Source organism: Nerophis ophidion, linkage group LG07 (assembly GCF_033978795.1).
Source record: "Nerophis ophidion isolate RoL-2023_Sa linkage group LG07, RoL_Noph_v1.0, whole genome shotgun sequence".
NCBI classification, from domain to species: Eukaryota; Metazoa; Chordata; class Actinopteri; order Syngnathiformes; family Syngnathidae; genus Nerophis; species Nerophis ophidion.
The window spans coordinates 73,676,871-73,687,885 of record NC_084617.1 but is presented as its reverse complement, the minus strand read 5'-3'; positions in this window follow the sequence as shown (position 1 = coordinate 73,687,885).

Sequence of the window (11,015 nt, the reverse complement as noted above, 5' to 3'; positions counted from 1 at the left end):
AAATGGAAAATAACTTGGTTTTTCCAGGCGAGGTAATAAAGAAAGACCTGCGATGAGGTGGCGACTTGTCCAGGGTGTATTGCCTTCTGCCCGAATGCAGCTGAGATAGGCTGTATTACGAAAAAAAGCAATACAAATGTGAATTAAACATTAGAAGACTACAAGAGTACCAAACTGGCCTGTTTTGTACAGTGACCCCAGAAGGGACAAGCGGTACAAAACGGATGGATGGATGGTAATTAAGAAAGTGAGTGTGAAGGACAGGACCGAGGAGCCGGAGTGGATGATAGTCATTGAATTATCCATCCATCCATCCATCCATCCATCTTCTTCCGCTTATCCGAGGTCGGGTCGCGGGGGCAGCAGCCTAAGTAGGGAAGCCCAGACTTCCCTCTCCCCAGCCACTTGGTCCAGCTCTTCACGGGGGATCCCGAGGCGTTCCCAGGTCAGCCGGGAGACATAGTCTTCCCAACGTGTCCTGGGTCTTCCCCGTGGCCTCTTACCTTAGGGAGGCGTTCGGGTGACATCCTGACCAGATGCCCGAGTCACCTCATCTGGCTCCTCTCCATGTGGAGGAGCAGCGGCTTTACTTTGAGTTCCTCCCGGATGGCAGAGCTTCTCACCCTATCTCTAAGGGAGAGACCCAAACTCATTTCGGCCGCTTGTACCCGTGATCTTATCCTTTCGGTCATGACCCAAAGCTCATGACCATAGGTGAGGATGGGAACGTAGATCGACCGGTAAATTGAGAGCTTTGCCTTCCGGCTCAGCTCCTTCTTCACCACAACGGATCGATACAACGTCCGCATTACTGAAGACGCCGCCTGTCGATCTCACGATCCACTCTTCCCTCACTCGTGAACAAGACTCCTAGGTACTTGAACTCCTCCACTTGGGGCAGGGTCTCCTCCCCAACCCGGAGATGGCATTCCACCTTTTTCCGGGCGAGAACCATGGACTCGGACTTGGAGTTGCTGATTCTCATCCCAGTCGCTTCACACTCTGTTGCGAACCGATCCAACTAGAGCTGAAGATCCTGGCCAGATGAAGCCATCAGGACCACATCTTCTGCAAAAAGCAGAGACCTAATCCTGCAGCCACCAAACCGGAACCCCTCAACGCCTTGACTGCGCCTAGAAATTCTGTCCATAAAAGTTATGAACAGAATCGGTGACAAAGGACAGCCTTGGCGGAGTCCAACCCTCACTGGAAACGTGTTCGACTTACTGCCGGCAATGCGGACCAAGCTCTGACACTGATCATACAGGGAGTGGATCGCCACAATCAGATGTCCCACCTGGGCCTTGTTATCTCATCACCTGTCGCTCTGTTATTAGCAGCAGCCGGGAGGAGAGACAGGGTTGGAGCTGGAGCCAGAGCGCGAGCGAGAAGGAAAGAGAAAAAGACAATTGCTGGAAAGAAACTGAGAGACTTATTGAAAAATAAAAAAATATCGTAACCCTGAAAGAAGGCTTGTCGGTGCTTGGTGGTCTGAAGAACCCCCAGGAGGGCAAGCCCTAAAAAAAACAATAATAAATAAATCATACAATTTATTGAACAAGTGTGGTAGAAAAAAGGATGGATGGATTCAAATGCATGAGCATGTTTAATATTTTGAACGTTACTTTTAACACTTTGATTACAAGTGGAATTGATGTGATTGGATGTTGTACTGACAGACACACACGTACACAAAGGAAGATACGGAGTGCTCCTGAATAACTTTTTAATCTTTGGGTTCTAATAAGTTTTGTCAAGTCGAAAGGCTCAAGTCCAAGTGAAGTCCCAAGTCATTGATGTTAAAGTCAAAGTCGAGTTGCAAGTCTCTTTACATTTTGTCAAGTCGAGTCCGAAGTCGTCAAATTCATGACTCGAGTCTGACTCAAGTCCGAGTCATGGGACTTGAGTCCACGCCTCGGTCAAAAAACCCTGTAGTCAACTTAGTGATGCACCTCGAACATGTTACTGCTCGTTCGCACAATACCGTAAGTCAGCCAGGGATGGTGAAATAGCTAAACAGCAGACATTTATCCATGAAAATATGGAGGAGCTGCTGATGATGTGCTTGACATACCAGCCGCTCGAAGGTGATACCATAAATGTCCAGTCTTTACAGTACATTACCTCGTAAAACTGCATTGTTTGTATTACCGTTAGAATAATTATGTGTAAGTTATCACACAACTCTTATGCTTAAAGGACGTTGCTATAGTTATTATCAATTGTGCTGAAGTTGTACTTTTCTATCCGTGCAAAGGGACAATTTGCAATCTTCAGTGTTTGTGTCCAGAACATTGAGTACCGTGACACAGACGAAGCAGAGACAGGGCGATATCACCAGTGTCAGCACATTTGCAATTCTAAATAATCATATATTTGTGTCCAGAACATTGAGTACCGTGACGCAGACGAAGCAGAGACAGGGTGATATCACCAGGGTCAGCACATTTGCAATTCTAAATAATCATATATTTGTGTCCAGAACATTGAGTACCGTGACACAGACGAAGCAGAGACAGGGCGATATCTCCAGGGTCAGCACATTTGCAATTCTAAATAATCATATATTTGTGTCCAGAACATTGAGTACCGTGACACAGACGAAGCAGAGACAGGGCGATATCACCAGGGTCAGCACATTTGCAATTCTAAATAATCATATATTTGTGTCCAGAACATTGAGTACCGTGACGCAGACGAAGCAGAGACAGGGCGATATCACCAGGGTCAGCACATTTGCAATTCTAAATAATCATATATTTGTGTCCAGAACATTGAGTATTGTGACGCAGACGAAGCAGAGACAGGGCGATATCACCAGTGTCGGCACATTTGCAATTCTAAATAATCATATATTTGTGTCCAGAACATTGAGTACCGTGACACAGACGAAGCAGAGACAGGGCGATATCACCAGGGTCAGCACATTTGCAATTCTAAATAATCATATATTTGTGTCCAGAACATTGAGTACCGTGACACAGACGAAGCAGAGACAGGGGGATATCACCAGGGTCAGCACATTTGCAATTCTAAATAATCATATATTTGTGTCCAGAACATTGAGTACCGTGACGCAGACAAAGCAGAGACAGGGCGATATCACCAGTGTCAGCACATTTGCAATTCTGAATAATCATATATTTGTGTCCAGAACATTGAGTACCGTGACGCAGACGAAGCAGAGACAGGGCGATATCACCAGTGTCAGCACATTTGCAATTCTAAATAACCATATATTTGTGTCCAGAACATTGAGTACCGTGACACAGACGAAGCAGAGACAGGGCGATATCACCAGTGTCAGCACATTTGCAATTTTAAATAATCATATATTTGTGTCCAGAACATTGAGTACCGTGACACAGACGAAGCAGAGACAGGGCGATATCACCAGGGTCATCACATTTGCAATTCTAAATAATCATATATTTGTGTCCAGAACATTGAGTACCGTGACACAGACGAAGCAGAGACAGGGCGATATCACCAGTGTCAGCACATTAGCAATTCTAAATAATCATATATTTGTGTCCAGAACATTGAGTACCGTGACACAGACGAAGCAGAGACAGGGCGATATCACCAGGGTCAGCACATTTGCAATTCTAAATAATCATATATTGTGTCCACCTGGGCTGTTGAAATGCCCCCCCTTCCTTCAGAAGCAGCCTCAATGATGTAACCAGGGACCTCCCAAATAAATAGAGGAGCACGTGGGTCTGGACCTTAGAGCATGTTGGGAGATTGTAACTGAACGTCTCTCCTCATCGAGCCAAATTTAACTCTGCATGATTCCTTGCTTCTTGTCTGTTTGATAAATGTCATCAGTGTTTGAACCTGACAACTACATGACATTGTATTGTTTGTCATACAATATTTCTTTCTATAAGTTGATTTTTTTCTATTTAAAAGGAATGTTACATATCAAAATGGTGTTGTTTTGGAAGGTCGAGCGCCATTTATATTGATATCAATTCATTTTAAATGGGAGACACTGATTTAAGATGCGAGTGCTTTGAGTTCCGAGCTCTGTTATATAACCAAGTAAGGTCACAAGTTAGAATAATACATATTGTTTTAAGTATTGGTAGTGATTCTACATCATGGGTGTCAAAGTCTGGCCCGTGGGCCAAATATGGCCCGCCGTTTAATTTCATCTGGCCCTTGAGGCAATATCAAATTAACATTAGAGCTGGCCCGCCGGTAAAACCACATTCACCGCTAATACTCATACTTGCCAACCCTCCCGATTTTCCTGGGAGACTCCCGAAGTTTAGTGCCCTTCCCGAAAATCTCCCCGGGCAACCATTCTCCCGTCACGTCCTCTTTTCCTCCATATAAAGAGCGTGCTGGCCAAGTCACAAAATGCATACAGGTCACACTGAGGGTGGCCGTATAAACAACTTTAACACTGTTACAAATATGCGCCACACTGTGAACCCACACCAAACAAGAATGACAAAACGCATTTTCGGGAGAACACCCGCACCGTAACACAACATAAACACAACAGGACAAACACCCAGAACCCCTTGCAGCACTAACTCTACCACCCCCCCGCTACCACCAAACCCCGCCCACCTCATTTTTATTTTATTTTTGAATTTGTTAGCTTGTGGAAAAAGTTGATGTTGATATTTACCTCAGAAAGCTGCAAATAGAAAAGAGGCATTCATTTTTTTTTAATTAAATTTCATTTAAAATACCACTGATGTTTTTTGAAAGTTGATTTTGCACTATTACGTTATATAAGCTCTGCCTGTTCCATGGGAGGAAGCCCAATTACCCAGGGGGAACCCACGCAGTCACGGGGAGAACATGCAAACTCCACACAGAAAGATCCCGAGCCCGGGATTGAACCCAGGACTGCTCAGGACCTTCCCGAAAATCTCCCCGGGCAACCATTCTCCCGTCACGTCCTCTTTTCCTCCATATAAAGAGCGTGCTGGCCAAGTCACATAATATATGCGGCTTTCACACACACACATACTTGGCCAACAGCCATACAGGTCACACTGAGGGTGGCCGTATAAACAACTTTAACACTGTTACAAATATGCGCCACACTGTGAACCCACACCAAACAAGAATGACAAAACACATTTTCGGGGGAACACCCACACCGTAACACAACATAAACACAACTGAACAGATACCCAGAACCCCTTGCAGCACTAACTCTACCACCCCCCACTACCACCAAACCCCGCCCACCTCATTTTTATTTTATTTTTGAATTTGTTAGCCTGTGGAAAAAGTTGATGCGGATAGAAAATAGAAAGGAGGCATTATTTGTTTTAATTAAATTTTATTTAAAATACCACTGATGTTTTTTCGTTTGTTTTTTGAATGTTGATTTTGCACTATTACGTTATATAAGCTCTGCCTGTTCCATGGGAGGAAGCCGGAGTACCCAGAGGGAACCCACGCAGTCCTGGGGAGAACATGCAAACTCCACACAGAAAGATCCCGAGCCCGGGATTGAACCCTGACTACTCTGGACCTTCGTATTGTGAGGCAGATGCACTAACCCCTGTTCCACCACGCTGCCCTATTTAAGCCTTGCTTGTTCAATATTTATCGCAGAACTTGTTTGGGTCCCTATTTAAAGGTTAATTTCTTCAATCTTGGCTCAGTTTTAAATTTTGGCCCACTCTGTATTTGAGTTGGACACCCCTGTAATGTTTCGGATAAGGTGTGATGGTGCTAGGCTTAAAAGACTTCCTAATACAAGATCAGGTGTCCGTGTCCATACCGGATACCTGGCCGGAGTGTGTGGGAAGCTTCGAATGGCATGTGCACCCCCTGTGGACTCTCATGAAATATTCAACAGACATTTCCCCAAGCGGTAGAAACTGGATGGATGGATGGGCATTTCCCCATGGGCGGCAGCATATCAAAAGAAACATGTATAACCCAGTGGTGGTGATGCATTTGTGGTGTATACCCAGCAAAATATTAAAGAGGATCTGCACTTTTTTGGGGAAGTTTGCCTCTCATTCACAATCATTACAAAATACATGACATTGGATGTATTTTTTTTTGTAAATACATTTGAGCCAATGGTACACAGCAAAAACTGAAATATAAGTAAGATTAATTATCTCAAATAAGGGTGATATTCGTTTATTTTCTGTCTCACTAAGCAGATTTTATGTTAAAATATATTCACCTGTCTCTGATTAGTGTTTGGCCGCTCAACTGCTACCCGAGCACTAATCCGAGGCATTATTTAAGCCTGCCATTGCCAGTCAGTTAACCTGGCGTCATTGTTTTCATGCAAGGCCTCTGTTAAAAAAAGGGTGAAATTTGTTTATTTTCTGTCTCACTAAGCAGATTTTATGGTAAAATATATTCACCTGTCTCTGATTAGTGTTCGGCCGCTCAACTGCTAACCGAGCACTAATCCGAGGCATTATTTAAGCCTGCAATTGCCAGTCAGTTAGCCTGGCGTCATTGTTTTCATGCAAGGCCTCTGTTAAAAAAAGGGTGAAATTTGTTTATTTTCTGTCTCACTAAGCAGAATTTATGTTAGAGTGTTTTACTTGTTTTAAGGGTTTTGGTCCTAAATTATCTCAGTAAGATATTACAGCTTGTTGCTGAGATCTGATGACCCATATAAAGTAAGACATGTTTGAAACTAGGATTGTTGTGATCTGTGGTCCGGATCATGTTTTTGTATTTTCTGTTAGTTTTGGACTCCTTTAGTTCCTGTTTGTGCACCTCCCTGAGTTTGTTTTGGTTGCCATGGTTGCAAATTATGTTCACCTGTCTCTGATTAGTGTTCGGCCGCTCACCTGCTACCCGAGCACTAATCCGAGGCATTATTTAAGCCTGCCATTGCCAGTCAGTTAGCCTGGCGTCATTGTTTTCATGCAAGGCCTCTGTTAAAAAAAGGGTGGTATTTGTTTATTTTCTGTCTCACTAAGCAGATTTGATGTTAGAGTGTTTTACTTGTTTTAAGTGTTTTGGTCCTAAATGATCTCAGTAAGATATTACAGCTTGTTGCTGAGGTCTGATGACCCATATAAAGTAAAACATGCGTGAAACTAGGATTGTCATGATCTGTCGTCCGGATCATGTTTTTTGTATTTTCTGTCAGTTTTGGACTCCTTTAGTTCCTGTTTGTGCACCTCCCAGAGTTTTTTTTGGTTGCCATTGTTGCAAATTATGTTCACCTGTCTCTGATTAGTGTGCGGCCGCTCACCTGCTACCCGAGCACTAATCCGAGGCATTATTTAAGCCTGCCATTGCCAGTCAGTCAGCCTGGTGTCTGTGTTCTTTAGGCCTTTGGGTTGTTTTTGTTATGATCCGCCGCCCGGATCATATGTTATTTTGGTTTTTGAGTCTTTTTGTGTTTTCTGTTTGTTTTTGGACTCTTCCGATCCCTAGTTTTGCTCTTCCTGTTTTATCTGGTCACCATGGTTTCGTATTTATTCCGCCTGTTCTTGATTTTGACGCGCACCTGTGTTTCATTTATGACTTCAGTATTTAAGCCTGCCTGTTCACTCTGTTCAGCCTTGATCCTTTGTTTGGGGTAAGCAAAACTCACGTTGGCATTTTCCTAAGTCTTGTCTCTATGCTAAGTATTAGCTTAGCTTCCCGTGCTTTCGGCACGCATTTTTTTTTGCCTGACTTTGTACTAGTGTTGTTTTATTTTTTTGTATATTAAATCAAGCTCTTACCTGCTATTCCTGTCCCGTCTGGTCTTCATGCATTTTGGGGGGGAACAAAACGTGCATCCAATATGTGCCGCCATCGTGGCAGTTTTTCTGTTTTTTGTACCCTTTTGAGTTTTGGTAATGAAACATGTTCCTACCTTCTACCGTTGTCTGGAAATGTCCAGTTTGCATCACGGGAGAACAAATTTTGCAGCAAGCTGCGACCTTCCCGCCATGACAAGAATATCAATTTTTTGGGTTCATTGAGGTTAGCTAATTTCTCTTGTTTTGAAAAGTCTTGACAAGCCGAATTTTTTGTAGAAGTTAGTTGGTGACAAACCCCAAAATGCAGAGAAAGAGGCAGGCATTGAAGGGGAAACATGATTTAATTTAAATAATAGAAAAAGAACAAACAAAAGGGTACTAACACAAAGCGCGCACGAGGTGGATAACAAACTAAGGGAGCTAGCATGGGAGCTAGAAAACAAAAAGGAGATTTAGCATGGAAGCAAGCAAAAACAAAAAGGGGCCTAGCGTGGAAGCTAGTGGTTTGCGAGCAGGAAAAAATAAGTCGTACTTGTAAAATGAAAGAACAAACTGGAAGCAGAGAAACAAAAAACAGTAAGCTACAAACATCAAACGAATATAGCTTACCGCTACCCTGCAAAGACACGAAAAGGTACGACACGATAGGAGCGATAAGAGCAACATCCACAAGACGATAATCCAGCCACTGACTGGAGGACGAAAAAAAGAAGGCAGCGGGTTGATTGACACCAGGTGTGGCCAGGTGCCAATCAGCCGCAGCTGAGGGGAAAACAGGAAACAGACAAAATAAGAGCACTTGACAGGAACTAAAGACAGGAAATACTAAACACACACAGAGGAAAAACTAAAACACAAACAAACTGTCAGTGGCAAGCCTGACATTTTTTGTTCTATTGTCAGATAATTTTGCTTAGTTCAAATAAAACACCCCTCCATTTTTGTATTTTTTTTTCTTGTTTTTGAACACTGACTTTTTGCAGTGTAGGTCCTCTATTCCGCCCATATAACCCAACAAAAAAAAAATCAAAAAATATATTCAGACAAGTCGGGACACTTTGACACGTTTACATTAAAATCCTCTTACCTGATCTACGTCCTCCTGGTTCCTGCATCTTGGGATCACTACTACTGCAGCCATGCGAGATCCTAACACTATAATGACTATTGTTAATTCAACAATATATTTATTGTTGCTTTTGGAAAAACGCACAGACACACAGATGCACGCACACCGAGTCCCGTTCCAGGGATTATTGGGGATGACATTTTGAAACTTGTTTACTGATACAAATTAACGCTAGGCGACCTTCAGAGGAGCAGAGAGCGTGGCAGCCTTTGTCGGCGGCGGGTCCTCTACTCATGTCTCGCCTTCCCTGCTTTGATCCACTCAGGCGCGGTGAAGGAATGCTTTCAGATGTGCTCACCGGCCTGACGCAGACTACCACTCACACACTTGACTGGCCTGAGGCAACTTGGTAGGAACATTTTTAGATTTTTTGTTACGCCTTTGCATATTAAATGGGTTGTACTTGTATAACACTTTTCTACCTACAAGGTACTCAAAGCGCTTTGACACTACTTCCACATTTACCCATTCACACACACATTCACACACTGATGGAGGGAGCTGCCATGCAAGGCGCTAACCAGCACCCATCAGGAGCAAGGGTGAAGTGTCTTGCTCAGGACACAACGGACGTGACGAGGTTGGTACTAGGTGGGGATTGAACCATAAATGATTGGAAACAATGCACTCATCATTAATGATTATTTAAACTGGACGGTTGACATCTGCACCAATGACAAATTTAGACAATCCAAATGTACCAAACACATATTTTGTACTATTCCCTACAAAAGAACCAAAAAACAATGGTACTGTCAATGCTGTCAGGGAGGTATTGGTTACAGTTCAAATAAAGTTCCACTGATAGTCACACATACACTACGTGTGGTGAAATTACCCTCTGCATGTGACCCATCCCCTTGTTACACCCTGTGACAGACTTCTCAAGGCGTCGTGCGGGTTCCAAGGACCGTCAAGGAAGGACATAGATGCAGCACTTCTTTATTTTTTAATAAAGACTGCTTTTCAGCTGCCCCGTCTGCCGCTCGCTCTTTCGCTTGCCTTTCTGCTTCGGCCGTCGTCGCCTCTCTCGCGCTCTCAGTCTCTCTCTCTCAGCGTCAGCTTCCCTCTGGCTCCTTCTCGTCTCGCCGCCTCTCTTTCTGACGTTCACGGCTGTCACCCTTTTACACAGTGCGAGAGGATTACTCAATTGTCCCCATCATGCCTGGTCGGTGTGTTGTCGGAGGGTGTAACAACACTAACAGGGAGGGATTCAAGTTGCACCACCGGCAAGAAAGCTGCCGCCAGACCCCCATTGAATGTGCCAGAGTGTCTCCACATTTGACCGGCGATGCTAAGACAGACATGGCACAGAGATGTATGGATAACCTGCAGATGCATTTGCAACGATAGTCAACGAAATCACAAAGGTGAGTTTTGTTGATGTTGTTGACTTATGTGCTAATCAGACATATTTGGTCAGGGCATGACTGCCAGCTAATCGATGCTAACATGCTACGCTAATCGATGCTTACATGCTATTTACGCTAGCTGTATGTACATTTGAAACTAGATACCCACATTTAATGCGAAACAAACACTTACCAATCGACGGATTTAAGTTGCTCCAGTGTCACAAGATGCGAAAGTCCTGATCGTTTGATCCGCACATTTTACCGGCGATGCTAATAAGGCAGCCATGCTATGGGCCACTTCATTAGGTACACCCACGCTATGGCCGAATAGCGTCAATAGCTATTCGCTCAATAGCTTCAATTTCTTCTTCGCTATCTGCCTCCATACTCCAACCATCTGTTTCAATACATGCGTAATCTGTTGAATCGCTTAAACCGCTGAAATCCGAGTCTGAATCCAAGCTAATGTCGCTAACAACACCAAGGGCATAATTTCTACCAGAGCATTTTATAATTTTGTGAAAAAAATTAAAATGTTTTATTTTGTTGACAAAGAGGTTCCTGACAAAGTCAAAAAGCTTTGATGCAAAAAAAATAAATGTATGTGGTGTTTTTATGCATTTAAAAACTAAAACGGGTCGAAGGTTAAAATGCACGCGTTGAGTTGTGTTCAGGGTTGAAAAAAAAATATTATATGGCTCTTACGGAAATACATTTTAAAAATATTTGGCTTCTTGGCTCTCTCTGCCAAAAAGGTTCCCGACCCCTGCTTTACAGGATAAAAAAAAAATAAAAAAATAAAATTACAAAACAGTTTAAAGT